A 26,608-nucleotide genomic window follows, 5' to 3' on the forward strand; every position below is an offset into this window, starting at 1 on the left:
CAGCTTTCCAGGCTAAATTTGCTAATGCTCAATATACTGTTAGTGTTCTTGCTTCATTCTCTAATTTGTTTATACAATTAAGAGAGGCTTTTCAATAGCGCCAGTGAGTTGAGAGTGAGGAAAAGAGTCTTCAGAAAATGAAGGGCCCTTGAATCACTTTCATTTCAAATCACAAGTGGCCTTAGACAATGTAGTCTTTTGGACAGAAAGAGAGCCACTAAGTCCTCCGTGGCTCTGCCCCTCTTCATCTCTCTCAGCATCTCATCTCTCCGCACCATAGCCTCTGCTACCATGAATGCTTCAATCCTGGTTGCCCACTTGATATATGTATATGTACACACACACACACACACACACACACACACTATTGGTGTTTTAACTATTTTATGGTCCTAATTGATTTTAATATTTTAATGTGAGTTTATGGAATTGTATTCATTAACTTTTGTAAACCGCTTTGGGGGAAGTGTTATGAAAGGCGGTATATAAATTGAACAATACGTTAAACAAATAAATACTTTTTGCCAGCCAGGGATATAGTGTGAACATTTGTTGAGGTTGCTGCTGGGCATATAAAGTGGATTCAGGGAGAGGCAGTGGCAGGAAACAGGCATCAAAAGCCACTTCTTATGTACTCCCTCACTGCTGAGCGACAGGAACACATCAGAGGCAGCAGATAATTGCTCCTTATGTCCAATGACGTAAGGAGCAATTCTGAATGGACTAAAACACATAGGGGTTGGATGTGTGAGACGGTGACTCTAAGACAATTTGGGATTCCCAGGTGTATAAGCAAAGGTTTTTGATTCAGGATTATGTCCCTGAATCAACAAATGTGGCAGATCATAACTTTGTATATACTGTAGACTCGGAACAACTGAATTGCATGGGTTCCAAGCTGACCAAGATGCAGGGTCGGTCTTCTGTTTTTGGAAGCCTAGTTTCAAGGAGGAAAGTAGTAGATGATGAAAAAGGAGATTGAAATATATTATTATTATTATTACATTTATATCCCGCTCTTCCTCCAAGGAGCCCAGAGTGGTGTACTACATATTTGAGTTTCTCCTCACAACAACCCTGTGAAGTAGGTTAGGCTGAGAGAGAAGTGACTGGCCCAGAGTCACCCAGCTAGTATCATGGCTGAATGGGAATTTGAACTCAGGTCTCCCCAGTCCAAGTCCAGCACTCTAACCACACTTAACATCTTCTGATGAGGTCCCATTTTGAATTCCATTCTATGAGGAAGCTAGGTTAGCCTCCAATAGAATCAGTGCCTTCTCTGTAGTGGCCCCAGTGTGGCAGAAGGGATCCATGCAGCCCCCTTCTTGCTAACTTCCCAAACAATTATGAAAAACATTCCCCTCCCCCTCAGTCTTTGAAAATCAATTGCTTGTCCTTATGTGAATTTGGTTGCTATGCTATCTTTTGCTTTCACTTCTTTTGGTTGTCTTTGTTGTTGGTTGGTTTATTTAGATTGTATTATTTTACTGTTCTTTTAGTTTGTGGACCACTTTGAATTTATTATGAAATTGTGGTTGCATTTAATAATGTTTGCATGTTATTAAATAAATAAATACAATTAAATAAGTATTTTAGCAACACACTGTACCTTCAATTCAAAGATAAAAGGATGTGTTGATGTTAATGGAAACAAAAGGAGGTCATTCACACAGTCTTAGGAGTTATCCACCCAACCAGGCAGGCGGGGGAGCGGGCAGGTGTGGAGAAGGCTGCACGAAGCTTACCTTCCCCCAGCCGATCCATCTATCATTGCTTGGAGTGCAGACCACACTCCCAGATGATCCTCCACTGCTCTAGCCAGCACAGAACTCCAGAGGCCCAACACATTCTGGCCTCCGGGTATCTCACAATGCACCGCCTGCTGAGCATGATGCACTGGAGGATTCCTCCAGAAGATGAGCACTATGCACCCCTCTCTGCTCCTCCGTGGGCTAAACAAAGCCCAAGGAGCACACGATCCCGGAGCCTGGGCTAACAGCGCATTCACACAATTAACCCAGGCTAAAAGCTGGAGTAGGTGGCACTGTCCCGCCAGAATCAGGCCTGACCCTGGCGGTTCTCACATGCAGCCTAACCCAGGCAGGGCTTCCCTGGCCTGGGTTAGGCTGCGTGTGAGAACAGCCTCAAAAACTGTGTTCTACCCGGGTTGGGGTGCTGTGTGTGCTCCCAATTTTCAGTTGTGTGGAAGCAAGGTAAGAGAGAAAAACCTGGGTAGAAGAGATTGTGTGGAAGCAAGGTAGGAAGAGAACCTGGGTAGCTTTTCCTCCTACCTGGCTTCCACACAATCAGTTCTGCCTGGGCTGTCCTCTTATCTTGCTTCCACACAACCGAACATTGGGAGCACAGACAGCTCCCAAACCTGGCTAGAAGAACACAGTTTTTGATTGTGTGGATGTCCCCAAGGTATTAGTCCATGAGACCCTCCTATGTTAATGGACCTTGACATCCAGACCTCAAACAGATCTTAAGGTCCATTGGCCCTCTTAGTCAGGAGCTTTCCCAGACAGCAGGCTTTACCACTGGTTTTCTGCAAGACTTTACTGCGAGTTCGAAGGTGCCCTAAGAAAACCGAATTTAAAAATCGATTTTTTTTTAACCCTGGTTATAAATCAGGCTACACTCTCACATGCAATGACGAATTCGAATTGTGTGTGAAGTGCTCCCTGATAGCCCACAGAGACTTCGGAGCAGATTTGGCCGATATGTGAACACAGACCTTGATTCCAGAGGAGATGCGAGCGAAAAGGCGGGTGTGGAAAACGTCCAGGTCCCAAGTTCTGCATACAGGGCTAGCCTGTCCACTAAACAGACCTTCATGGTTGCCTAGGAGGACACCAGTTGTGGGGGGCGGGGCGGGGGGGAGGAGCTACAGTCCTCCCTTTCACTCTCCAAGCAACCCCTGACATGTCTGACTTGCTGGGAGTGCCAAAGGGGAAGTGGGGGCATATGGGGTGGGAGAAACAGCGAGCAAGAAAAGCCAGCTTTGCCTTGCCTCTTGCCCTCTCTCCCGTCCTGGCAAAAGAGTGGCCTCTACGGCTCAAGTTAAAGCTGGGGCTCTGCAGTTCTTGGCTGGGGGTGGGAGGAATGCCAAGGTCAAACTCCGCCGAGGGTGCCAAAAACAAGCCTAGGGCCAGCCCTGTCTGTATGCCTCCTGCACCTCTGGCTTCCAGAAGAGGAGACATACGTTTTGCCCAGGTTTCCTGCTGCAGGAGGGCTTGGCATCCAAAACAAGGGCTTGGCTGACTCTACAGCATAAGGGGAGTCAAGTCTTTGTGGGCCCACTGTGAGAAAGCCGAAGGGACATAAGGGCACTAGAATAGCCTTCAACCTTTTCCAACCCACACAGCCCACCCTTCTCTCCAACCTGTAACATGGGAGCCAGTTTAAGTTTATTTCCGCATATATCCCTTGTTCTCTCTCTCTCTCTCTCTCTCTCTCTCTCTCTCTCTCTCTCTCTGTCTTGGGGCATATCTGCACTGCAGACACACTGGTTTAATAGTCATTCCTTCTCCCTAGGGAGCCCTCGGAACTGTAATTCTGGGGGAAGGAGGGAACAGAGATCTCTAACAGAATTATTAGCACTTGCAAATGCCAATTCCCAGGGTTTTGTGGGGCCGGGGAAGCACTAAACTTAAACTGGTATAGAACTGGTATACATTTGTGGTGTCGACATCTTCTTTCTCCCCACCCCATCATCTTCCCCCTTTTTAAAAAATGAAAACCAAAAAGCAAAGGTGGTGCCTTATGTCAGGCTACAACCTACTGGTGGGTCCTGATCTGCTAGCTGAAGATCAGTGTTCTAACCAGCCCTACCAGGATGTCTCACCTCAAATGCCAGTTCTCGGAATCTATACATGAATACGAATATGACGACTAATATTTATAGACCACTTTTCAACAAAAGTGTCCAAAGCAGTTTGCATAGGTATAAAAATAAATACATAAAATGGCTTTTAGCAATACAGCCTACCCACAGCACCAGTCTGCACCAATGGGATATCAACACTGCTTCCAAAAGAAGGGCTCCCCCTATGGGACAGCACTGGTACAGCACTCCTTAAAGAGTGCTGGCGTTTTGCATACAGCAGGCTTTAACTGTGAGTTTGAAGTTGTCCAAAAAAAACTGATGCAAAAGGTGGATATTTTTTTACCCTGGATATAAATCAGGCAACACTCTTAACGTGCAATGAAAAACCTGGATTGTGTGTGAAGTGCTCCCCAACAGGTCACAGGGATTCCGGAGTAAATCTGGCCGATATGTGAACGCACACCCTCCATTCTGGAGGAGATGTGAGCTAAAAGCCCTGTGTGAAAAACGCCCTGGACCCTGACTGTACAGCTACCTAAGTGGTAATATTTTTAGGGACCACCAGTGAAACAGCTTGTAATCCAAGAGGTGCACCCCCAGAATCCTTTGCAAAATCACAAAGGATGCTAGGATGTGGCTCCTCAATTGTATGCACCTCTTGGCTCCTGGGTGTGCCTTCCGGGTGGTTCAGCGGAGTGGGCTTGGGCAGCCAAATGTCTTGGGCCAGCCTTAACATGACCCCTTATTATGAAATAGCTCCAACCAGCTCCCACTTCCAGGGTGACCGTCTCCCTTTTTGCTCTGCCGTTCAGTCTTTAGCCTCTGCCCACTCAATTGGAAAAATCAAAGCAAAGGCAAATTGGCAATTAGAAACTAATTACCCAACTTGGTCTCTTTTGCCTCTGCAGACGTCAAGGAGAAGAGTTTGCAAAGGATAGGAAATGGGAGTGACAACAGGGCTGTAAAATAAACACTCAGAATCACTCTTCTCCGCATTGGAGAAGGATATATTTTGCTGGCACAGATTATAAATACGGATGGCATGAAATATTCATATAATCCCCAGATACCAGCTCACAGCATTTCCGCTCCAGTGGAAAGAGGATGCAGTAACCTTGTGCTGCAGATTGCCACAGTGCAGGGGGTGAGGAGGAGTGGTGGGTACGGGTGGGGATTCTGGCAGGATCGGTTGGCGTGATCTGGGCGGGGTCTGGGAAGGGGGCTTCAAGGCAAGCTGGTTCCCGTGCAAAGAGCTCACGCAAGACATCCCAGCTGGGCCCATTGCTAAGACAGAGGCTGAGGAGAGTCAATAGCCCCTGTCGGATTTGTGATGGCGGCAGCAGCCATTAGGAGCTAAGATTTGGGGTGGTGTTGTGTGTGTGGATAATTTGGTTTGTCAGCATCTGCCTCCCTTGTGGTGAATGCACTGCTTCACATGTTTCTGAAAAAGTCAACCTTCCTGTATCTCTGCTGAAGGAGAAGGATGAGTCAGAGATGTACAGGCTGCCCAGGACACAGCAGTGGTGTGGCAAGGCATTTTTATACCAGTCTGATCTGGTAATCAGGAAGGGCTGCGAGCCTGACCTGATTGCCTCAATCAGTAGATTAATCAACTCAAACTTTAGCTGATTAATTGTCAAAGACCAATTGTAAGGGGTAGGGTTGGGAGTTAAGGGTAAACTTGTTTATGTTTTATGCTATTTTGGTTAACCATGTTAGGCAGGGCTGGGTATATGGCACAACTGAATGGGAATACAGAAAAAGCATGGCATGTGGTAGAAGGGGCAGAATTCAGTTTCCTGGAATCTCCACTTTGACTTAAAGTAAAGTGCATGTAACTAGCCCTTGTGGCTGTGAATGAATATGTGCCTGAAAGTGTGTGGACAAGGTCTAATGAAATTTCAGAATCCAGAGGGATGGCTGAATAAGACCTCCGGTGGTTGTGGGGAGTTCTGTGCCTCATAAAGCTCCTTGTCCCTTTCTATGACTAGCAAAATAAAAGAAACTATGCAAATGTGTTCAATTTGAAGAATTTAAACAGGCTGCAAAATCCAGCCTTTCTTGGTGCAGAATTTGGTACAGAGCCTGTCTGTGTGCAGATCTCTCTATATATATTTCTCTGGCGTACCTGTTGCTAATCCCATGTGTGGCAGTTCTCGCAGGAGTTCACGAGCGCTGCTAGCAGTGGGAGAGGAAAGTGGTGGGGCGGGAAAGAAAACGGCAGGGGGAAAGAAAACAGTGGGGGGGGGGAAGTGGCAGCAACAGCGGGCAGAGGCGAAAGCAGTGAGCAGAGGGGAGTGGCGGCGGGCGGGGAAAGTAGAGGCGCAAATGCTCTGCGCCTGGCCCAGCTAGTTTAGCTTAATTTAACAAATTTGTTGATTGCAAAAAGCAGACCATTAATCAATTTCACATTTTTAATTGGTTGACAGCCTTCGTTATAGGGTGATTACCCGTGCCCAGGACAACTCTTGTGAGAATATATACCTAACCACATCACTTCAGGATGGGATGAAATTAACCCAGAATCCTAGTCGATGCCAGCAGCCAAAGAATTGACTGCCTAGTTCAAAGCTATGTGTGAAGTGCCTTGCTTACTTTTCAGCTCACTCAGTTCCTCTAGCCACACTGCCTCTTGGTCAGAATCCCTAGTACTCCTGTCTTCATTCCCCATCTGAAAGCATATAGCCCCTTCTGACCATAAAAACAAGCCCTCTGAGGCTTCCTCAAAGCTTTTGTCTCATGGACTTCATCTTGCCTCTTGTTTCTGTCTCCTTTATCCCTGTTTTGAAACCTTCTCCATTTCCCCCTCAAGTTTCTCTCTGGACCATTTCAGATGATATTCCAACAAGCTCAACTGAATGCATGGTGGAGGAACGTGGACGCCTACATCTGCCCCTCACCTGGTGGGTAAAGGTAAAGGTAAAGTGTGTCATTGAGTCAATGTTGACTCCTGGCGACCACAGAGCCCTGGAGGGGTTTGCTATTGCCTCCTCCCGCACAGTATGAGATGATGCCTTTCAGCATCTTCCTATATCGCTGCTGCCTGATATAGGTGTGCCAGAGCCTAATTGTACAGGAGGCGGTTATTTATTTGATTTATCTATCTACTAGTATTTTTAAGCCCGTTATGATAACGGGCGCTAGCTTTCTATCCCGTCTTTTCTGTCTCTCTCTCTCTCTTTCTGTCTCTTTCCCCCCCCCTTGTCCCCTCTCTCTTTTTGTTTTTGTTGTTGTTGTCTCTGTTTTTGTTCTTCCTTATTTTGCTTATACTTTTGGGTGTGTGTGTGTGGATGAATAACGGCCAAAATGGCCCATGAGAAGGTGGCCGCCCCCGCCTATCGCCCTCCCGCGCACCCAGCTGCCGGAGCCCACCTTACCCGCTCCAGCCCGAAGGAGAAGAGAGGAACTCGGGAACAGAGCTACTCTCTGTGTTAAGCTGCTGCCTATACTGTCTCAATGGAAGCAATAGGCGTCCTTTGCATCCATAGCGGCAGTTTGAGCAGTGACTTAGCACAGAGAGGAGCTCTGCTCGTGAGCTCCTCTCTTTTCCCTCGGGCTGGAGCGGGTAAGGTGGTCTTCGGCAGCTGGGTGGGCGGGAGGGCGATAGGCGGGGGCGGCGACCTTCTCATGGGCCATTTTGGCCCTTAATCTTTTTTGTGGGGGAGCGGGGAAGGTGATTTTGGGCAGCTGGGAGGGCGGGTGAGCAGGCGGCGGTGGCGGCTGTGAGCGGGCGGGAGCCTCGTTGGCGGCTTCGCCGCCACCTCGCCCAGCTTCATTTTGGGCAGCTGGGAGGGCGGGTGAGCAGGCGGCGGCGACGGCTGTGAGCGGGCGGGGGCCTCGTTGGCGGCTTTGCCGCCACCTCGCCCAGCTTCCCTGTCCCCCATCTCGGTCTTCCCCCGCCGCCATTGCCCTCGCCTTTTTCAGGGCGGCCGCTTCTGGTTGCCTCGGCCTCCTCTCGCCGTGCTGCAGCTCATGGCCGAGGCGGCGGCTCCGCTGCCGCCTCGGCCACTTTCCCCCGCCGCCACACACCGGCTAATGGCCGCCCGTGGCTGTGGGACACTGGTGTCTGAGGTCCTGTGTCCCTTGGGCTCTTCTGGGCCTGCGCTTCGCACAGGCCCAGAACAGCCCAGGGAGGCAGGGACGCAGATCCCCAACATTCCAAAGCCACGGCCACTCACTTAGCCTTTTATTATATAGGACTAGTATTTTTAAGCCCGTTATGATAACGGGCGCTAGCTTTCTATCCCGTCTTTTCTGTCTCTCTCTCTCTTTCTGTCTCTTCCCCCCACCCTTGTTCCCTCTCTCTTTTTGTTTTTTGTTTTGTTGTTGTTCTCTGTTTTTGTTCTTCCTTATTTTGCTTTTACTTTTTTTGGGGGGTGGGGTGGATGAATAACGGCCAAAATGGCCCATGAGAAGGTGGCCACCCCCGCCTATCGCCCTCCCGCGCACCCAGCTGCCGGAGCCCACCTTACCCGCTCCAGCCCGAAGGAGAAGAGAGGAACTCGGAAACAGAGCTATTCTCTGTGTTAAGCTGCTGCCTATACTGTCGCAATGGACGCAATAGGCGTCCTTTGCGTCCATAGCAGCAGTTTGAGCAGTGACTTAGCACAGAGAGGAGCTCTGCTCGTGAGCTCCTCTCTTTTCCCTCGGGCTGGAGCGGGTAAGGTGGTCTTCAACAGCTGGGAGGGCGATAGGCGGGGGCGGCAACCTTCTCATGGGCCATTTTGGCCCTTAATCTTTTTTGTGGGGGAGCGGGGAAGGTGATTTTGGGCAGCTGGGAGGGCGGGTGAGCAGGCGGCGGTGGCGGCTGTGAGCGGGCGGGAGCCTCGTTGGCGGCTTCGCCGCCACCTCGCCCAGCTTCATTTTGGGCAGCTGGGAGGGCGGGTGAGCAGGCGGCGGCGACGGCTGTGAGCGGGCGGGGGCCTCGTTGGCGGCTTTGCCGCCACCTCGCCCAGCTTCCCTGTCCCCCATCTCGGTCTTCCCCCGCCGCCATTGCCCTCGCCTTTTTCAGGGCGGCCGCTTCTGGTTGCCTCGGCCTCCTCTCGCCGTGCTGCAGCTCATGGCCGAGGCGGCGGCTCCGCTGCCGCCTCGGCCACTTTCCCCCGCCGCCACACACCGGCTAATGGCCGCCCGTGGCTGTGGGACACTGGTGTCTGAGGTCCTGTGTCCCTTGGGCTCTTCTGGGCCTGCGCTTCGCACAGGCCCAGAACAGCCCAGGGAGGCAGGGACGCAGATCCCCAACGTTCCAAAGCCATGGCCACTCACTTAGCCTTTTATTATATAGGATATAATTCTCTTGGATGTGCCTTGGAATATGCGTCCCAGCACCCAGGTGATTGGCTGGGTGGCGGACGCGCCTGATTGGCTGAGGCGCACCCAGGAGGATTGGTCGCCATGGCGGCCGGCCTGGTCACGGAGGCCAGAGGCAGTGGCGGGCCCGGCCTGGCCATGGAGGCAAGGCCCAAGAGGGGGGAAAGAAATTGCGGGGGCAGAAGTGGAGGTGGGGAGGAGGGGCGGCTGGGCCTGGAAGCGGAGACTGGGGCAGAAGGTGGGAGGGGGAAGAGGTAACCGCCGGCCCCCAAGAGCGCACAGATGCTCTGTGCAGGGTTGGCTAGTATATGGTTAATCCGTACTATCCACGCCAACCAAGACACAGTTTTAATATTTTAAAGTAGTTATTTAATACTGCTCCCACGTACAATAAGGAGATGGTGTGCCAGTGAGTTGAGTGGGGTGAGATGTGCGCGCCCACATTCCTAGTCTCCCATGCATTTGCGAGGGCTGGTCAGCATATAGACCAAACAGCCTCATTTCTCCATCCATTGCCTACTCTGCTCCCTTCCTCCATCCATTTTGCCCCTCAGCTTCCTCTCCTATATCATCATCATCCACATTGATAAATTGCTTTTCAACAAAAAAGAATTCTCATCACATGTTTCTGGACCTCCAACAGTTTCAACAAACAAAAATCTCAACAGAATGTTTGGCCAGCTTATATATAATAAAAGGAATACAGAAATGATTCCTCGTCCCAAAGAGGCTCGCATGTGAAAACTAGCAACACACGTACACATACACGCACCAGTGACTGCCACCAGAGGGAAGCTACGTTGGGCAGAGCAGGGAGGATGGTTCTTTCCTTGCTAAACAAATAGGAAAGAGGCACCACCACTAATAGATGCCTCTTTAAGCCAGAGTTCATGAAAATGCCATGCCATCACTCTAGTTCAGAGGCCTCACCACAAGCACACTCCAGTCTAAATTAATAGGAAGGCTCTGTAGCCAGTACTGGATTTTCAATGAAAGCGGTTACGTGCTACCAGAGCTCTTAAGATTGCCTGGAAACATTCACACTGCTGCCCTAGGATTCCTAGTCTCTAGATCTCACTCAAAGGGACCAGGATCAGAATCACACCACTTGGAAAGCACCAAAGAAATGTTATCTGACACCAGCCTGCTCGAAGGCAGGAGCACCTATCCAGCAGCCTGCTAAAGGTCCCAAGTTCCCTCCCTGGCATCCCCAAAATAGGGCTGAGAGAAACTCCTGCCTGCAACCTTGGAGAACCGCTGCCAGTCTGTGTAGACAATACTGAGCTAGATAGACCAAGGGTCTGACTCAGTATATGGCAGCTTCCGATGTTCCCTTCCATGACCACCACAGAGGAAGCCAGGCATCCCAATCACAGTGTACGCACCACAGAAAAGCCACAAAAGAGGACAACAGCACCAAGCACTGTCGGGGAGGTGCACAGAAAATGCGTTGAATCAAACATTTAATATCCCAAGGTGCTTCAGTCTGCAAAACCCTTTGCCCCCCCTTTTCAAATGAAAATTCTTAGGCCAAGTGTAAGTACACTGGAGAGATGTGCCAGCATAGCTGCCTTAAAATTCAGTGATAAATCTGAAGTCAAGATAGCGACGCTTGCTCTTGATAAAGCTGCCATGCACCTTCTAGAATCTTCTGTACGGCACCACAAGAATCTACGGAGCAAGCTTGTTTTAGCGGACTTAAACAAGTGAGCCAAGTTGCACATAGGAGGCAGGCAAATCAGAGCTAACAGTGAAGAACAAGAGGAAATGGACATGGCAAGTGTTGACGGGGGACAAATGTACACTGACTATTCCCCTGCTGCCTACATGCCTACATGATTTTATCTGGCACTGGTTCCCCAGCTGCTGCCACTACTATGAATACTTATATGCCACTTTTTAACAAAGGTTCCCAAAGCAGTTTAAGTTGGTTCCCTCCCCTGGAGGGATGCTGTGCTAAAATTGGAATAGGGACAATTGTTCTCCCCCTCCTAAGCGAAAGAGAATCAGCACTTTAAGAAGTCCTCTGTCCATTCACACCACTAGCAAGAGCAGCATGGCTACTTCGGTAGGCCCAGCAGGAGAGGCATTTCATGTCACCCCATCCAGAAAATGTGCTTTTTCTACATCCCAAAACATCTTAAATGCATGAGCCCCAAGTCAGGAGTATGGAAAGCCGCCATCTACACATGCTCCAGGTACTTAGGGAGGGGCACTTTGTACATGGCTAGAAGCACTCTCCTCCAGGTACACCATTCCTGAACATTTGTAGTTGTTGTATTGGAGTTTCTAGAGCCTGGTGCCAATTTTTAAAACAGTCCACATTAAGCCAAGGAAACAATTCTATGCGTGGCAAGGAGGACGTTATATTCCCTGTGTGCAAATTATGTGCAGACTAGGTAGGTATTTATATTATACATTCCAGTATCTCCTTTAGCAAGTTAGGAAAGCAAGAGTCCGACAGATGACACCATGTTGCTTTCCCAAATGGCTACGCTGCATTGCAAAGGAGACTGAGGCAAATCCCTCAGAGAGGTGTGTTGCTTCACTGGCACTCCACACTGCCAACCCACACTAAGCACCCAGACCACGACTGACTGATAGATAGAGTCAGTCAGACTCAAGGACCTAGCCATCTCCCTCATCAACACATTGCCAAGATGAGGGGAGGCAGCAGCTCTGGGCATCTTTATCTCTGTCATGGCACCAGACTGGCCTTTTAGTGCCATGTGAGCGTCCTGTTGCGTCAGTCACTGTCCCAGCTGGAACTGCCTACGGTTGCCTCCTCTGACTAGGAGTCCTGAGATGGTTCAGGAAGCAAATGCCCGACCCACAAGAGTCCCAATTCAAGCCCAGCAGGCTGTTCTTGGCAATAACATTTCAGCGTGGTGAAATGTTTTCACCAGCGAGCCAGCAGTGGGTAGAGTGCTGGACGAGGACTGGGGAGACCTGAGTTCAAATCCCCATTCAGCCACGATACTTGCTGGGTGACTCTGGGCCAGTCACTTCTCTCTCAGCCTAACCTACTTCACAGGGTTGTTGTGAGAAGAAACGTATGTATGTACTCTGGGCTCCTTGGAGCAAGAGCAGAATATAAATGTAAAAATAAAAATAGAAGCTGACCCGCTGTATTTAAACCTAGTTACAAGGGCCATGTCTCCCCTGGATTCTTTGTGTGGCCTCGGGCAAATTACAACCTCTCATAATTTCCCTGCCTATAAAATGGGAGCAATAGAGGCCTACTCCATAGGGTTGTTTTGACATGAGTGCAATAAAGATGGCAAAGCACACCACACAAATTTAAGGTGCTATAAGGCTGAATGGTAAGAAACAGGGGCAATGTTAACTGGCAGGTTTATCCTTTCTCAGCCTGACCTGCCTCATAGGATTATCGTAAGGAATAAAATTGAGAACTTTACTACTACTACTGATTGATCAATCGATCGATCAAGTGGCGTCAAGTCGGTGTCGATTCTTAGTGACCGCATAGATAGATTCTCTCCAAGATTCTCTCGGTCTTCAATTTGGCCTTTAAGGTCTCTCAGTGGTGCATTCATTGCTGTCGTAATCAAGTCTATCCACCTTGCTGCTAGTCGTTCCCTTCTTTTTCCTTCAACCTTTCCCAGCATTATGGACATGTATTCCACTTTTCAAATTAATTATATACCACTTTTCAAACCAGGAGAGCTGGTCTTGTGGAAGCAAGCATGAATTGTCCTCTTTACTAAACACAATCCACTCTGGTTGCATTTAAACGGGAGACTAGGGGTGTGCAATTCGGGTTTTCGGGTGATTCGGCTCGGACCCGAGCCGAATCACCCCTGTTCTGTTTTGTGCCTGAATCTGGGTCACCCGAATCACTCTTGATTCGGTTCGGATTCGGATTTAATCCGAATCCGAATCCGAATAGATTCGGGGGGGTAAAAAGGGGCCCAGGGGCAAAATTTGGGGGTGGGGTGGTAGTGCCCAATGGGTAGAGTCTACCACCCCAATTTCAGGGGGATTGGGCAAAATCCTGATTTTTGGTGAATTTTTAAAGTTTTAGTGACTTTGGGGCAGTTTGGGGGCATAGCATGGGATTTGGGCAAAAGGAGTGGGGTGGGGTGGTAGTTCCTAATGGGTGCAGGCTACCACCCCAATTTCAGGGGGATTGGGTAAAGGGCTGATTTTTGGTAAATTTCTGAAATTTTCATGTCTTTGGGGCAGATTGGGGCATATTGGGGCAGAAAGTGGGGCCTGGGGCAGAATAGTGGGGTGGAGTGGTAGTGCCTCATGGGTTCAGGCTACCACCCCAATTTCAGGGGGTTTGGACAAAGGGGTGATTTTTTGAGAATTTTTGAAGTTTTGGTGACTTTGGGGCAGTTTGGGGGCAGAAAGTGGATCTGCCCCAAAATAGTGGGGTGGGATGGTAGTGCCTCATGGGTGGAGGCTACCACCACAATTTCAGGGGGATTGGGCAGAGGGCTGATTTTTTGAGAATTTTTGAAGTTTGGGTGTCTTTGGGGCAGATTGGGGGCAGAAAGTGGATCTGCCCCAAAGGAGTGGGCTGGGCTGGTAGATAGTGCCTAATGGCTGGAGGCTACCACCCATGCCCAATTTAAGAGTGATTGGGCAGAGGGGGGAATTTTGGTGAATTTATTTTTATGAGGTTTGTCTTCATAAGGTGAAGTGTGCTAAATTGATTACTTCCTCATATTATTCATAGTAAAGGAAAGTGTGAAAAAGTGAAAGTGGGGTCATGAGAGTTGTTTAATTGAAAAAAATCTCATTTGCTATGATAGAATGAGAATTCACACCTCAGAAAAAACTTCTAAGGTGTGAATTCTCATTCTATCATAGCAAATGAGATTTTTTTCAATTAAACAGCTCTCATGACCCCACTTTCACTTTTTCACACTTTCCTTTACTATGAATAATATGAGGAAGTAATCAATTTAGCACACTTCACCTTATGAAGACAAACCTCATAAAAATAAATTCACCAAAATTCCCCCCTCTGCCCAATCACTCTTAAATTGGGCATGGGTGGTAGCCTCCAGCCATTAGGCACTATCTACCAGCCCAGCCCACTCCTTTGGGGCAGATCCACTTTCTGCCCCCAATCTGCCCCAAAGACACCCAAACTTCAAAAATTCTCAAAAAATCAGCCCTCTGCCCAATCCCCCTGAAATTGTGGTGGTAGCCTCCACCCATGAGGCACTACCACCCCACCCAACTATTTTGGGGCAGATCCACTTTCTGCCCCCAAACTGCCCCAAAGTCACTAAAACTTCAAAAATTCTCAAAAAATCACCCCTTTGTCCAAACCCCCTGAAATTGGGGTGGTAGCCTCCACCCATGAGGCACTACCACCCCACCCCACTATTCTGCCCCAGGCCCCACTTTCTGCCCCAATATGCCCCAATCTGCCCCAAAGACATGAAAATTTCAGAAATTTACCAAAAATCAGCCCTTTGCCCAATCCCCCTGAAATTGGGGTGGTAGCCTGCACCCATTATGCACTACCACCCCACCCCATTCCTTTTGCCCAGATCCCATGCTATGCCCCCGAACTGCCCCAAAGTCACTAAAACTTTAAAAAATCACCAAAAATCAGCCATGAACCGAATCACCCGAATTTTTCGGGTCCGAAATTCGGGTGATTCGGCTCATGCCCGAAAAATATCGGGAGACATCGGGGGTGATTTGGTTCGGCCCCGAATCACCAGAAATTGTTCGTTTCGGGCACAGATCATTCTGTGCCCAAAATTTTTTGCACATCCCTACGGGAGACTACAGGCATGGGCACTGTAAGATATTCCCCTCAGAGGATGAGGCCACTCTGGGAAGAGCACCTGCCTGCTTGCATGCAGAAGTTCCAAGTCTCCTCCCTGGCATCTCCAAGATAGGGCTGGGAGAGACTTCTGCCTCTAACCTCCTGTCTCTAACCTGCACTGCCAGGGAAGGAGAGCTGGTCTTGTGGTAGCAAGCATGACTTGTCCCCATAGCTAAGCAGGGTCTGCCCTGGTTGCATATGAATGGGAGACTAGAAATGTGAGCTCTGTAAGATATTATTCCCCACAGGGGATGAAGCCGCTCTGGGAAGAGCAGAAGGTTTCAAGATCCCTCCCTGGCTTCTCCAAGATAGGGCTGAGAGAGTTTCCTGCCTGCAACCTTGGAGAAGCCGCTGCCAGTCTGTGAAGACAATACTGAGCTAGATAGACCAATGGTCTGACTCAGTATATGGCAGCTTCCTATGTTCCAGTGCTGAATGGACCAATTGTCTGACTCAGCTTCCTATGTTCCTATGTACGTATTCATCCTTGGATGAAGGGCAGGGTAAAAATGTAGCTAACCATAATAGTAGTTGTAGCAGCAGCAGCAGCAGAGTGTGAGAAGCATTGCTCCATCCATATTAGGAATGTTTGCATTCTAGGGCCCAGTCTTTGCACAGCACGCAGGTTTTTCTGGAGTGAAGCCTTTGCCATAGCTCAGCCATCAAATACACGCAATGCATGTCAGGGTCCAGTATCAGCATTTTCCGTTCTAGCAGCAGCTCCAGGAAAGGTTTCTGCCCAAGGAGCCAAAGGAGAGCTGGTTGAAGACCCAAGAGTGCCAGATCATGATGAACTATCGGCTGGTCTCACTGTAAAGTGGCTGCTTATGCAGTCCTGCCTGCTGCCTCCAACCTGGCAGCCGAGGCAGCATTCAAAGGAAGACAGGGTTAGTGATTCAGCAAACACAATTAGGCTCCAGGGCATCCAGGGGCCAGGTTAAAGGGAATTAAAGCATTTCTTCCATGTCTGCTCACTCCAAGACCACAACCCCCACTGATGGCTTCTCATTGATTATGAATTCTCTCATCCATGCATACCCTAGACCAGCGATCTTCACAATTATTCAAGTGGATGCTTATTTGGCAAAAACAAAACAAAACCCTCCAGTATGAGAGCCATTTCCCACGGCACTGACCTCCATGTGTCATGCTATGCTTCCCCCAGTGCTGGGGGAGCAGCCCTGGAAGGGAAACGGAATCCTCTCCAACCCCAGGGCCATCTTGTAAGGGGCACATGCCACACTGCTGTGCTGGTCAGCCCAGCCCTTCCCTGGGTTCTGAGTGCACTTTCTCAGGTGGTGGTGGTGGTGCTGGGGTTTGAGAGGGCTCCGTTTCCCTTAAAGGAGCCCCCACCCCAGCACTGGGCAAAGCACAGCACTGCATAGTGGGGATGGATACTTTCAGGAGGTGCCCAGCAAACTGTGAATGGATATTTGGCTTCAGCTGAAGTTTTGCACAGGCAGGGGTGTGAGGACAGTGGAGCAGGGGGCGATGAGCGTTCCCCAACCGCCAGGGTCTGGGGGAGCTGCCAAGGCACCTCCTCACCCAAGGTACCCCCCAACCTTCCCATACGCAGCTGGTGAGTTTACCGGCTGGGAGCGCGAGGTGCGACCCTCTCCTTTCCAGCCAGGATTTCATTGAAATGCTGGCTGGTTCAGGGCTTCCCCCTCTGCCTTGCTCTTAGGGGTGGGACTGAGCCAGCCAGCGTTTCAATGAAATGCTGGCCCCTGCATCCATGTCAGATGCAGGGGGTGTGATCTGTGTCCAGGGGGGACCAGTCAGTTGAATCACTGATAGGGAGCTCCTTTCTAAGAATGGAGCTCCCACTCAGCGAATCAATGAACCACTGACTGAGGAGGAGAAACTTTGCAACAGGGCTGAACAGCCCCACTCTGACACAGACCATGCCTCTTGCATCTGACATGGATGCAGGGTGTGTGGCTTGGGTGCACTTCAGAAATCAATGAAGGGAGCCACCAGCAGGTCCTTGTCCCATGGCCGCCAGCAAGCTCCCTACATGGCCGTGCTGCACAGGTCTAACAAACAATGGTCTGGTTCACATAATCATTTGAATCTAGGTTTAATGTGGGTTACTGATGTTGGTGTGGTTGTGTGAACCCATGACAAGGTGTTTATGGCTCGAGATGAATCTGAAATCCCTGCCTTGGTGTGGATTCATATTAGGGGTGTAGTGAGGGGGGGGATGTGTAGGGATGGAACGCCGGTACTTCTCGGCTTCTGTGGCTGTTGGGGCGGGCATGGGGGCTGTCATGGAGAGCACCCACACTTCTGAATTTGCAACTGCATTACTGGTTCACACAATCATGCTAATGTTGGTAACCCACATTAAACCTAGATTCGAACAATTATGTGAACCAGACCTTTGTTGGGAGCGGCACTTAGGATTGATGGGGGCCACCACTAGCTTGTAACGGGGGGGGGGGACACCACTGCCTAGTTCCTGCCACTTCATTGTTATTTAACAGCACTCTCTTGACCACAAGATCTGGCATCACAAATGAAGGGCAGAGAGTCCCAGTGGCAGCCCCACAATTATAAAATCCTTTTAGAGCTGAATTTTTAAAAAGAAAAGTGATGGGGCCCAAATCTGGCCCAAAGTCAGGCCTGTACGTATGCCATTGTTCTGTGGGCGAGCTCGAAAGCCACAAAAGGTGGCACTGGATGCAGAATTCAGCTTCCTGAGAATCTCAGTTTTCATTACAAAAAGTAAGTTCCTAGCCCTTATGGTTGCAAAGATGCATGCAAACATGTATGGGCAATGCCTGCTGAATCTCAAAAGCCAAAGGGGTGGCTGGATAAGATTTCCAGGGCTCTAAGCTCTAATGCCCCATACGGCTCCATGCGCCTTCCTTGGACTAGCAAGGACAAAATATATGTGAAATAAGAAAAACCATGCACATGCTTATTAACTCAAGTCTGTGGTATGTATGACATTATTTACAGACCACAAGCTTTGCATGGCACAAAATTTGGGTTTCTGTGCACAAGATATGTATTTCTTCCTTAGTACAGTATGCCCACACAGCCCAACCAATAGTCATACTCTCAGTTCCATAAGTCTTCTGCATCAGCTGTATTAAAGTGGACCATTGTCCCTGAATACGAATGGGATGCATTTTGTATATCCTCAGAAACACTCTCATTTTTGTGATTCACATGAATGCAGGTTCTTGGGGGCAGGGGGCGATTTAAACCCTGAAATATTTCAGCTCAATCTAAACCTGTGAATTCCATCCTTAAAAAATCAGAAGTTGAGCATTTTCTAGAACATTTTTCTTATTTAGAAGGAAGCTGGTAAATGGCAGACGGGAGTGAAGAAGTTTATTGTGACACGGTCAGCTCTGGATTAGGGCAGCTGACACTTTAGTTTAGTTCATCTGCATTACATTCCTCTCAAGTGTTGGGGAATCCAGGTTTCTGCCACCATAGGGTTGCTGACAGTGTTCCCTCTAAGGTGTGTGTGTGTGTGCATGCACTCACACATTTTTTGACGTCCACTCAGTCAGTTTTAGATCCCACTTATGTTAAATCAGGAAGGTCCCACTCTGAATGCATGTGCGCACACACTGCCTTGATATTGCCACCCTGAACAAAACTCACTCTGCACACAGATGAAAAAAATTAGAGAACAATAGTTGCCAACTTTAGATTTAAAACAAACAACAACAACCACAACAACAACAACAACACGGTGTAGTGGTTAGAGTGCTGGACTAGGACTGGGGAGACCCGAGTTCAAATCCCCATTCAGCCATGACACTAGCTGGGTGACTCTGGGCCAGTCACTTCTCTCTCAGCCTAACCTACTTCACAGGGTTGTTGTGAGGAGAAACTTAAGTATGTAGTGCACCGCTTTGGGCTCCTTGGAGGAAGAGCGGGATATAAAATGTAATAATAATAATAACAACAACAACGATAACAACAGGCTTCCTGGACAGAACCAGGGCAGGCTGAGGCAGGATAACTGGAATCATGGAGAATTAGGAAGGTTGGGGCAGAATCAGGACAAAATCTGGTTCGTTATGGGTGGAGCATGGCACAGTCTTTAATTTTACCTTTGTTAACTGGAGAAGGGAGCATATTTCAAAGTAGTGGTTCTTTATACTGGTATTTAACAGGTGGAGAGAACCTGCCCCTTTTCCGCCCAGCATAACATCCCTCCAGCAGGGGTGCAGACAGATGAAAAGCTTGATGGGGAACAATTCCTCACTTAATGTTTTGGGATAAGAAAAACATGTTCTGGGGAGACAGAAAAACATTGGGGGGGGACACTTCAAATTTTTAGGAAACAGGGAAGCATCTGCACCCCTCTTCTCTGGCGACTGTTGCTGGTGTCTCCTTTGGGTGCCTTCTTTAGGTTGTGGGACAGGGGGCAATTTTCTCACACCTTTTAAATAAATAACCCACTTTGAGAATGGGTTGGGTGTTTGTTTTAAAGCAGTACAGACATATTTTTAAAACCATCATCATAATACTGTCTGGTTAGAGCAGAGTCCTGGTTACCCGTGATGGAACATAGCACTGCATAGTGGCTAGCCAGAATTAGCTGGTTGGCAGTTCGAGTTTCACTTCATTCTGGCCTCGATGTCCCTCCCGCTGTGCCCCTCTTCAGTTCTGCTTTCCACCCAAGCCTCTCCAGCCTACTCCTCACCCTCAGGTAGCCTTTTACATTGCTTGCAAGTGTTTGATCGGAATTCCGTTTCAGTGGCAGCTGGTTCTCCCTCCCTGGTCCTGCCATAAATAATTCAATTCCTACGGACGCTCCTTTGCTGCCTGGAAATTTATTTATTTCATTCTCCCTTCATTGGTTACACATTAAATGACTTAGCCCATAAAGAGAAATTACTCAGCAACAACAATAAAAGCTTAGAAATGCTGACCTGGCTGCATCTGGATTGGGGGAAGCCCAACATTGGAATCACCCCCAACCGCAGAAGCCAAGAGGACAAAAGATCCCCATGGATTCCTCAATGAAAAGGAAGGACCAAACAGTGGGTTTTACCAGGGGATGTCTGGGACTGAAGTGCAGCTGGTTCTGGGGTGTGGAGGGGGCAGGAATAATCAGATATGTATTAATTAAAACAGGGTTCTCAAACTTGCATCCCCATATGTTGTTGGAATACAACTCCATCACCCTCTTTGGTCACTGTGGCTGGGGGGTGATGGGAGTTGTAGTCCAGCATCTGGAGATCCAATGGCTTTAAAGCCTTTCCTGCTAATTGGGCAAATAGGCACCTTTTAAATGTGGTGATTCTCTTTATTTAGCAGGGGGAGAGTAACTGGCCCTCTCCATCCCCAGCACAGTACCTCCAGTGACTGTTGCTGGTGTCTATCTTAAGTTTCTCTTCAGACTGTGAGCCGGATAGGGGGCCATCTTATTTATTTGTTATTTCTCTCTGTAAACCCCTTTGGAAACTTTTCTTGAGAAGTGGTATATCAATATTTGTTGTTGTAGTATCCCAAAACTTATGCAGATGTAGCCAGCTGTAAGGTAAGACACCTGCATATACAGGAGGCTTCAACACCCCCAGGCGGTTTATAACTTTTATTGTAAGGCATGAAGGAATTTTGTGGTGACTGCTAAGCTCCTCGCACCAATTAGCTAAGCCTGTAGAAGTGAGGACTAGAAAGCTGAGTGGGGGAAAGTTCCAGAAAGTAAAGAGGCAAGGTAGTAGGTGGTAGGCATAATGAGCAGTGGACTGAGAAAGAGAAACCTGCGGGGAGGTGGAGGGGTAGGGAAGAGAGATGGTGCTGGACCATAACCATGGACCCCACAGCCAAACCCTTGGGTACCAAGGCTCATATGGGGAGAACCAGGAGGAGACAACAATGCCACAAGTTTGGTGCCACAACTGCCGCCTGCTCCCCCATCTGTATATGATGTTGAGAGGAAGGTGGCCAGGGTGGGAGTCAGTCAAGAGTGCTGAAGGGTTAAGGAAGACGGTCCTAGAGACAGGGAGGGTGCCTAAAGATGACAGAGAAGAGACAGGGGGCTGAAAAGCAGATGGCAGTTATGGAGGCAGGGAACTGAAGCAAGGAGAAAGGAAGCAGGACTTGGGCAAGATTCATACAGGGCCGAGGGGCAGGAAAGAAGCTGTGTGCTTTTGGCAGGAAGGAAGTGGACAGGCAAGGGAAGTGTGGACCGTAGACCAAGAAAGGTTTCCAAGACCTAGTGTCGGAGAGAAGTCCTATACTTTTAAGAAGAACAAGGACAATTCAGCTACATGGGCCCCTGCTTACTGGGCAAGCCTCTGCTACCTTGGCAAAGAGGCACCTTTTAAAAGTGGTGATTCTCTTTATTTAGCAGGGGGAGAGTAACTGGCCCTATCCACCCCCAGCACGTACCTCCAGTGACTGTTGCTGATGTCTATCTGATGTTTCTTTTTAGATTGTGAGCCCTTTGGGGACAGGGAGCCATCTTATTTATTTGTTATTTCTCTGTGTAAACCGCCCTGAGCTATTTTTGGAAGGGCGGTATAGAAATCGAATAAAACAAACAAACAAATAAAATGTGATGTCTCGCACTACAGCAGCATGGAGACCCAGCTACCATAAGGTAGGCAGCAAGGGATAGGGGGCTAAGTGTCATGTATTGATTTGAAATGACAGCTTTGGAGCCACAGGCCAGACACACAGCTGCTTCACATTTATTTTACAAAAAAAAAAAGTAAGATTAATCCTGTAAGGTAAAACAGCATTCTTGCCATTTTACAGATGGTGAATGAACAGGTCTCTGGGTCATCTCGGAGAGACCATATAACTCCTGTATTGAAGGAGCTACACTGGCTGCCGATATGTTTCCAGGCAAAATACAAGGTGTTAGTTATAACCTATCAAGCCCTAAACAGTTTGGGCCCTGGGTATTTAAGAGAATGCCTTCTTCGTCATGAACCCCACCGCCCACTGAGATCATCAGGAGAGGTCCGTCTGCATTTGCCACCAGCTCATCGGGTGGCCACTCAGGGACGGGCCTTCTCCGCTGCTGCCCTGAGGCTTTGGAAGGCACTCCCTAGTGAAATAAGAGACTCCCCATCCCTGACAGCTTTTTAAAAGTCTTTAAAGGCACATCTGTTCACCCAGGCTTTTAATTAATATTGTTTAATGGTTTTAATGCTGTTTTAAAATATTCTTTAAATTTTTAAACTGTTGTTATGTGTTAAATTTTTCATTTTTGTCTTAACTAATGTTTTACTTTGTTTTTATTCTGTTGTAAAGCGCCCAGAGATGTAAGTTTTGGGCGGTATAAAAATGTTTTAACAAACAAACAAACAGAAGCACTGAGATACGGCGACTTCCAAAGCAATGAGTATATTGTGATTTGAACTCAGATCGTCTGCTTCCTTAAGGTAACACACTACTTACTAGGCCACACCATCCCCAATAGGAGACACACTTAAGGTGGCACTTTGCAGGATGCAGAACAGGAGAGACATGGATGTGAACAAATTAAATTAGGAGCCTATCGTGAAACAAAAGGGGAAGCCCAACACTGGAAACAATTGGGGGAAGCCCAACATTGTCCAAGAGTGGAGGGGCAGAGAGGGGCCTCACGGAGGAGGAAACATGAAGTGGGCCTGGGTCCTGACTCCGCTAGGCTGGGGGAGCTGTGGAGCCCTCTTTGGTTGTCGTGGTGACGCTGAGCAAATTTTAATATTCTGCTGCTTAAGGTACCAGACTGCTGAAAGGCCCGTCCATGTTCACCCAGCTTAAAGGAGGAAGAGCTGCATGAGGGCGGCTGGAGAACAGCCAATGAAAAGATTGCAGTGGGAAACAAAAGAGACTTTATTCTGGATGGAGAGTGATGGTTACAGAATAGGGTGCCAGGACACCTGGCTTCCTGGCCCAGTTCCATGGGGGAAAGGGGCTAGGAAACCTTTATGCCCCTTTAGGAAACATCAACGGAAGCAGAAGCCTCCGTTCATTAAAGCGCTTCAGGGTGTATCGCATGGGCAGCTCATCAATGCTGGGAACTGGGGGGTGGTTTGCCGACAGCGGGTGTCTCCCTGGCACACGCACAGGCAAGTTATTAAAACTTAATTGAGCGGATGGGAACAAGGCAGCTAATTAAGCTTCCCAATAATGGGAACTGCTGGATTTCAGGAGTGGAGGTGGGGTGGGGAGTGCAAGGGGAAGCAGGACTCCTGGGTCCCATTCCCCAGCTCGGAGGCCTGCTAGAAAGTGGAGGAGGAGTTGGGAATGAGGGCTGAGATTTCTTATTGGGAACTGTGATTCTCAGCAGAGGCCTAGTGGGGGCTGGGAGCGGGGAGGGGAGCCCAGAGTTCTTGCTAGCTCAGCTGCTGACACTGGGGAAATGTTCTAGCAACCAGTGGATTCTCATTAAGTTTGGACAGGGCAATGTGGGAAAGAAAGATGATTCCTCTTTCCACCCTAACTGGTCGTCGGCCACCTGTTTATCTACCTCCTCCCCCCACTTCCCTGCATCCCCATCAATCCTGATCCACAGTCACAGCTTTCAACCCCAGACCTGGATTTCTTCCTCCCACCCAGATTTATACCCTAAAGAAGGCCTGGGTTTGCCCCCTCCCGCTTGGCAGGCACCAACTCCACTCCGGTGGCTCGAAATCGGCAAATAACACCACTGCAGAGAGATGCTGGCTGAGCGGAGAAGAAAAAGCTTCCTCCACGCTGTCTCGTGCCCTGTGCAATCCTTCTGCCCCATAGTCCTCTCCTATAGCTGACTGTCCCAGTACTCCAGTGAACCACAGCCTTCCCCTTGGGGTGTAATGGAAGATCAAGAGCCACCTCCAGTGGCTTCCTCAGCTCATCCATCATCCAGACACTCAGCCTCATGCGGGACCAGCAGTTCCAATTGGTAGGATAATAAATAGCCCCCCTTCCATCTCTCCGGCGATCTGGGAAATTGCCCATTCATTCATGTATTCATTCATTCACTCACTCACCCTCCAGTTGGAGACAGACCAGCAAACACAAAAGCCAGCTGGTATCACCCCCCACTCCCACCCACCCCTGCCAAATCCTCTTCTTGCCCCACTCCCTGCAGAACTTAATCTGAGCTAGGATTCACCACAGGCTCGTCTCCAAACCTGTTTGACACAGAAGGTCATCCTTGGCACATCTGAAGTCATACTAAAAGAGACTGTGTCTCTGAGCATGTGCAAAGTGCCTTTCTAGTCCACATGCATCTGGGATTTCAGACCACTTGCAGCTTCCAGGGAGGTTTAAGCTCCAGCTCTGCTCAGAAGCTAACCATCAACCTGCCCATCCTTGCCTCCAACACCTGTTCTGATCTCCCTGCATCCCTCAAGCCAATCCTCACACACCTGGATCCAGTTTTCTTGATTTCACTCAGGACTTGACTGTAGATCTCAGCCAACTCTCCCCCCCCCCCCCACTGCTCCCTGTGTCTCTCCTCCCCTTTTGACCCTGTGGGACACAGTGCTATGTTCAAAGGGGCAGTAGTGAGACGAGAGGGATTGCCAAGTCAGCTAGTCTTCTGCTCAAAAACATGAATGGATGGGACAAAAGGCTTCATATTAGATATGGTCTTGTATTGTACTGGAAGACAAGACAAGGCCAAGGACTTGATGGACTATATAGGGAGAGCAGGACTGGCCAGGCAGCAGACGATGGATCCCAGAGCAGAGTTGGGAGGTGGCAAGAAATACAGTGAGCCTGAAGCTACAGGAAATACAGCCGATGTTGGTCAAGACCTGGGGACAGGGCTGTTGCCAACACCTGAGCCCCCTCAAAAGCTGCTTGAGGCCCCAGCACTGCCCAAGACCTCCCAGCCTGGGAACTCCATGGACGGGCTTTTCTAACGCACCTTCTGCAAGGGTGCCTGCTGGCTATATGGCAGTGCAACAAGCTGCACCCAAGTGAAGCTCATCATCCCCGATCCCTGGCCGTCAGGCTCTCTGTGTCAGGGGCTGGACCTCGTGTTAACCCCAGGTTAGCAGTCAAGTGGCCCTCCCCATGCTCAGACCATGCCTGCATGAGGGCTCAGGGCTGATGGCGGGACAGAGTGGAAGCTGGGCCATGGGACCTCGATAGGAGACAGTCGGCTGGCGCAGTGGCAGACGCCCAGAAGATTAAAGCGGCTGTCAGCCTCAGAAAGGAGGATGGATGGGGAGGAATCCAGACCCTCCTGGATCTGATGTATGTGTGCGGTTTCAAATTTCGCCAGTGGTGAAATGTCACCTGAAATTCATTCATACTGTGTCATATAAGATGGGATTACGAAAACCCATTTATTTCTGGGAAACCAAATGCAGGCATATGGATTTTTAGCATCCCTTCCCTTTGGGCACACAAGATCTGCTCCTTTCTTCCACCCCTCCCTTGAAACAATACTAGGAACACAGGAAGCTGCCGTCTCCCGAGTCAGACTATGGGTCCATCTGGCTCAGCAGTGTCTGCACTGGCTGGCAGCGGCTCTCCCAGGTTCCAGGCAGGAGTCTTTCTCAGCCCTACCTGGAGGCGCTGCCAGGAATTGAACCTGGGACCTCCTGCATGCCAAGCAGATGCTCTGCTGCTGAGCTACGGCCCCATTCCCCCACAGAGAAGGCTTGGCTCTCAAGCCCTTCTGTTGTCCTGATGGAGTGCTGGACTCGGCCTGGGGAGATCTGGATTCCCGGAACCTCCACTCACCAAGCTCACTGGGCCAGCCACTCTCCGCCTAAGCCATCTATCCCACTGGGCTGCTGTGGGGAGAAAATGGGGTGAAAACCCCCGAGCTCCTTGGAGGGTGGGTGAGAATAAATAAACAAGCGACTAGGCCTCCCACTGTCTTACTGCACGTTTATGATCTTTCCCAGATGGAATCTGATGGATTTTAAATCTCGCCAACTTTGATTCAACACTGAACTCCCGCAGCTCCTTGACAGTTCCCAGTAACAATAAAACTTCCTCTTTCCGTTGGGAAGCCCCTTGCAGGCCCTGCAGAAATAGATGTCACAAATAATGGATGGCTCATTAATATATGGGGTACACGAAGGGCCCTTGGTTATAATCCTGAGCTGCATAGCTTGAAGCTTCCCACTGACCTGACAAAAACAGACTGTCTGCACACTTATCAGGCCGAGCATCCCTCCACTGTGTATTTGCTTGCATTCACCCCTTATTACTTGGACCCTTCTTTCCCTCCTTCTCACACTGTCTACATTTTGATTGCAAGCTCTTTGGGGCAGGGACTTGTCTTTTGCTTATGCTGATCTGCAAAGTGCCGTGTACCCTGATGGCACTCTATGGAATAAGAAAATGAAAATATCTGACTGTAACCTTGGGGAAATGCAGCCCCAAAGGAGCCCTGACAGAGCCCTGGAATAAAGTGGAACTGAAACATTATGTCGAGATCTGATGAGACACCAGATTTCCTGCTCTTGTTCTGATGTCATGGAAGATATCCAGCATAGTCCAGACGAAAGGAGAGGCAGTCAATTGGCCCAGCAAAGCAAAGCAAAGCCCTGGAGGCAGCCAACATTTTGAAGTGCCAGGATTCCAGTCACAATTTCTGAAGCTCCGATATGCACACACATACAAACACCCATGTTAGTGTTTGGTTTGCAGCCAGGAAATAAAACTCCTAAAATGCAGTTGTGGATATCTGAATTCAGGATCTGAGAGTGAAGTCTGGATAGGGAAGACAGTGCCAC

At 49.1% G+C, this 26,608-nt stretch overlaps 1 protein-coding gene and 1 non-coding gene across 4 annotated transcripts in view; both read right to left on the reverse strand.

The window, feature by feature from the left end:
• KCND1 (potassium voltage-gated channel subfamily D member 1) overlaps positions 1 to 26,608 on the reverse strand; it is a 69,483-nt gene that overhangs the window by 38,188 nt on the left and 4,687 nt on the right. The window lies entirely within an intron of this gene.
• Positions 25,432 to 25,501, reverse strand: TRNAA-GGC (transfer RNA alanine (anticodon GGC)). Its single transcript has one exon. It is a non-coding gene; the product is annotated as a tRNA-Ala (tRNA).

This window comes from Hemicordylus capensis, chromosome 2, assembly GCF_027244095.1.
Source record: "Hemicordylus capensis ecotype Gifberg chromosome 2, rHemCap1.1.pri, whole genome shotgun sequence".
In the NCBI taxonomy this organism is placed as follows: Eukaryota; Metazoa; Chordata; class Lepidosauria; order Squamata; family Cordylidae; genus Hemicordylus; species Hemicordylus capensis.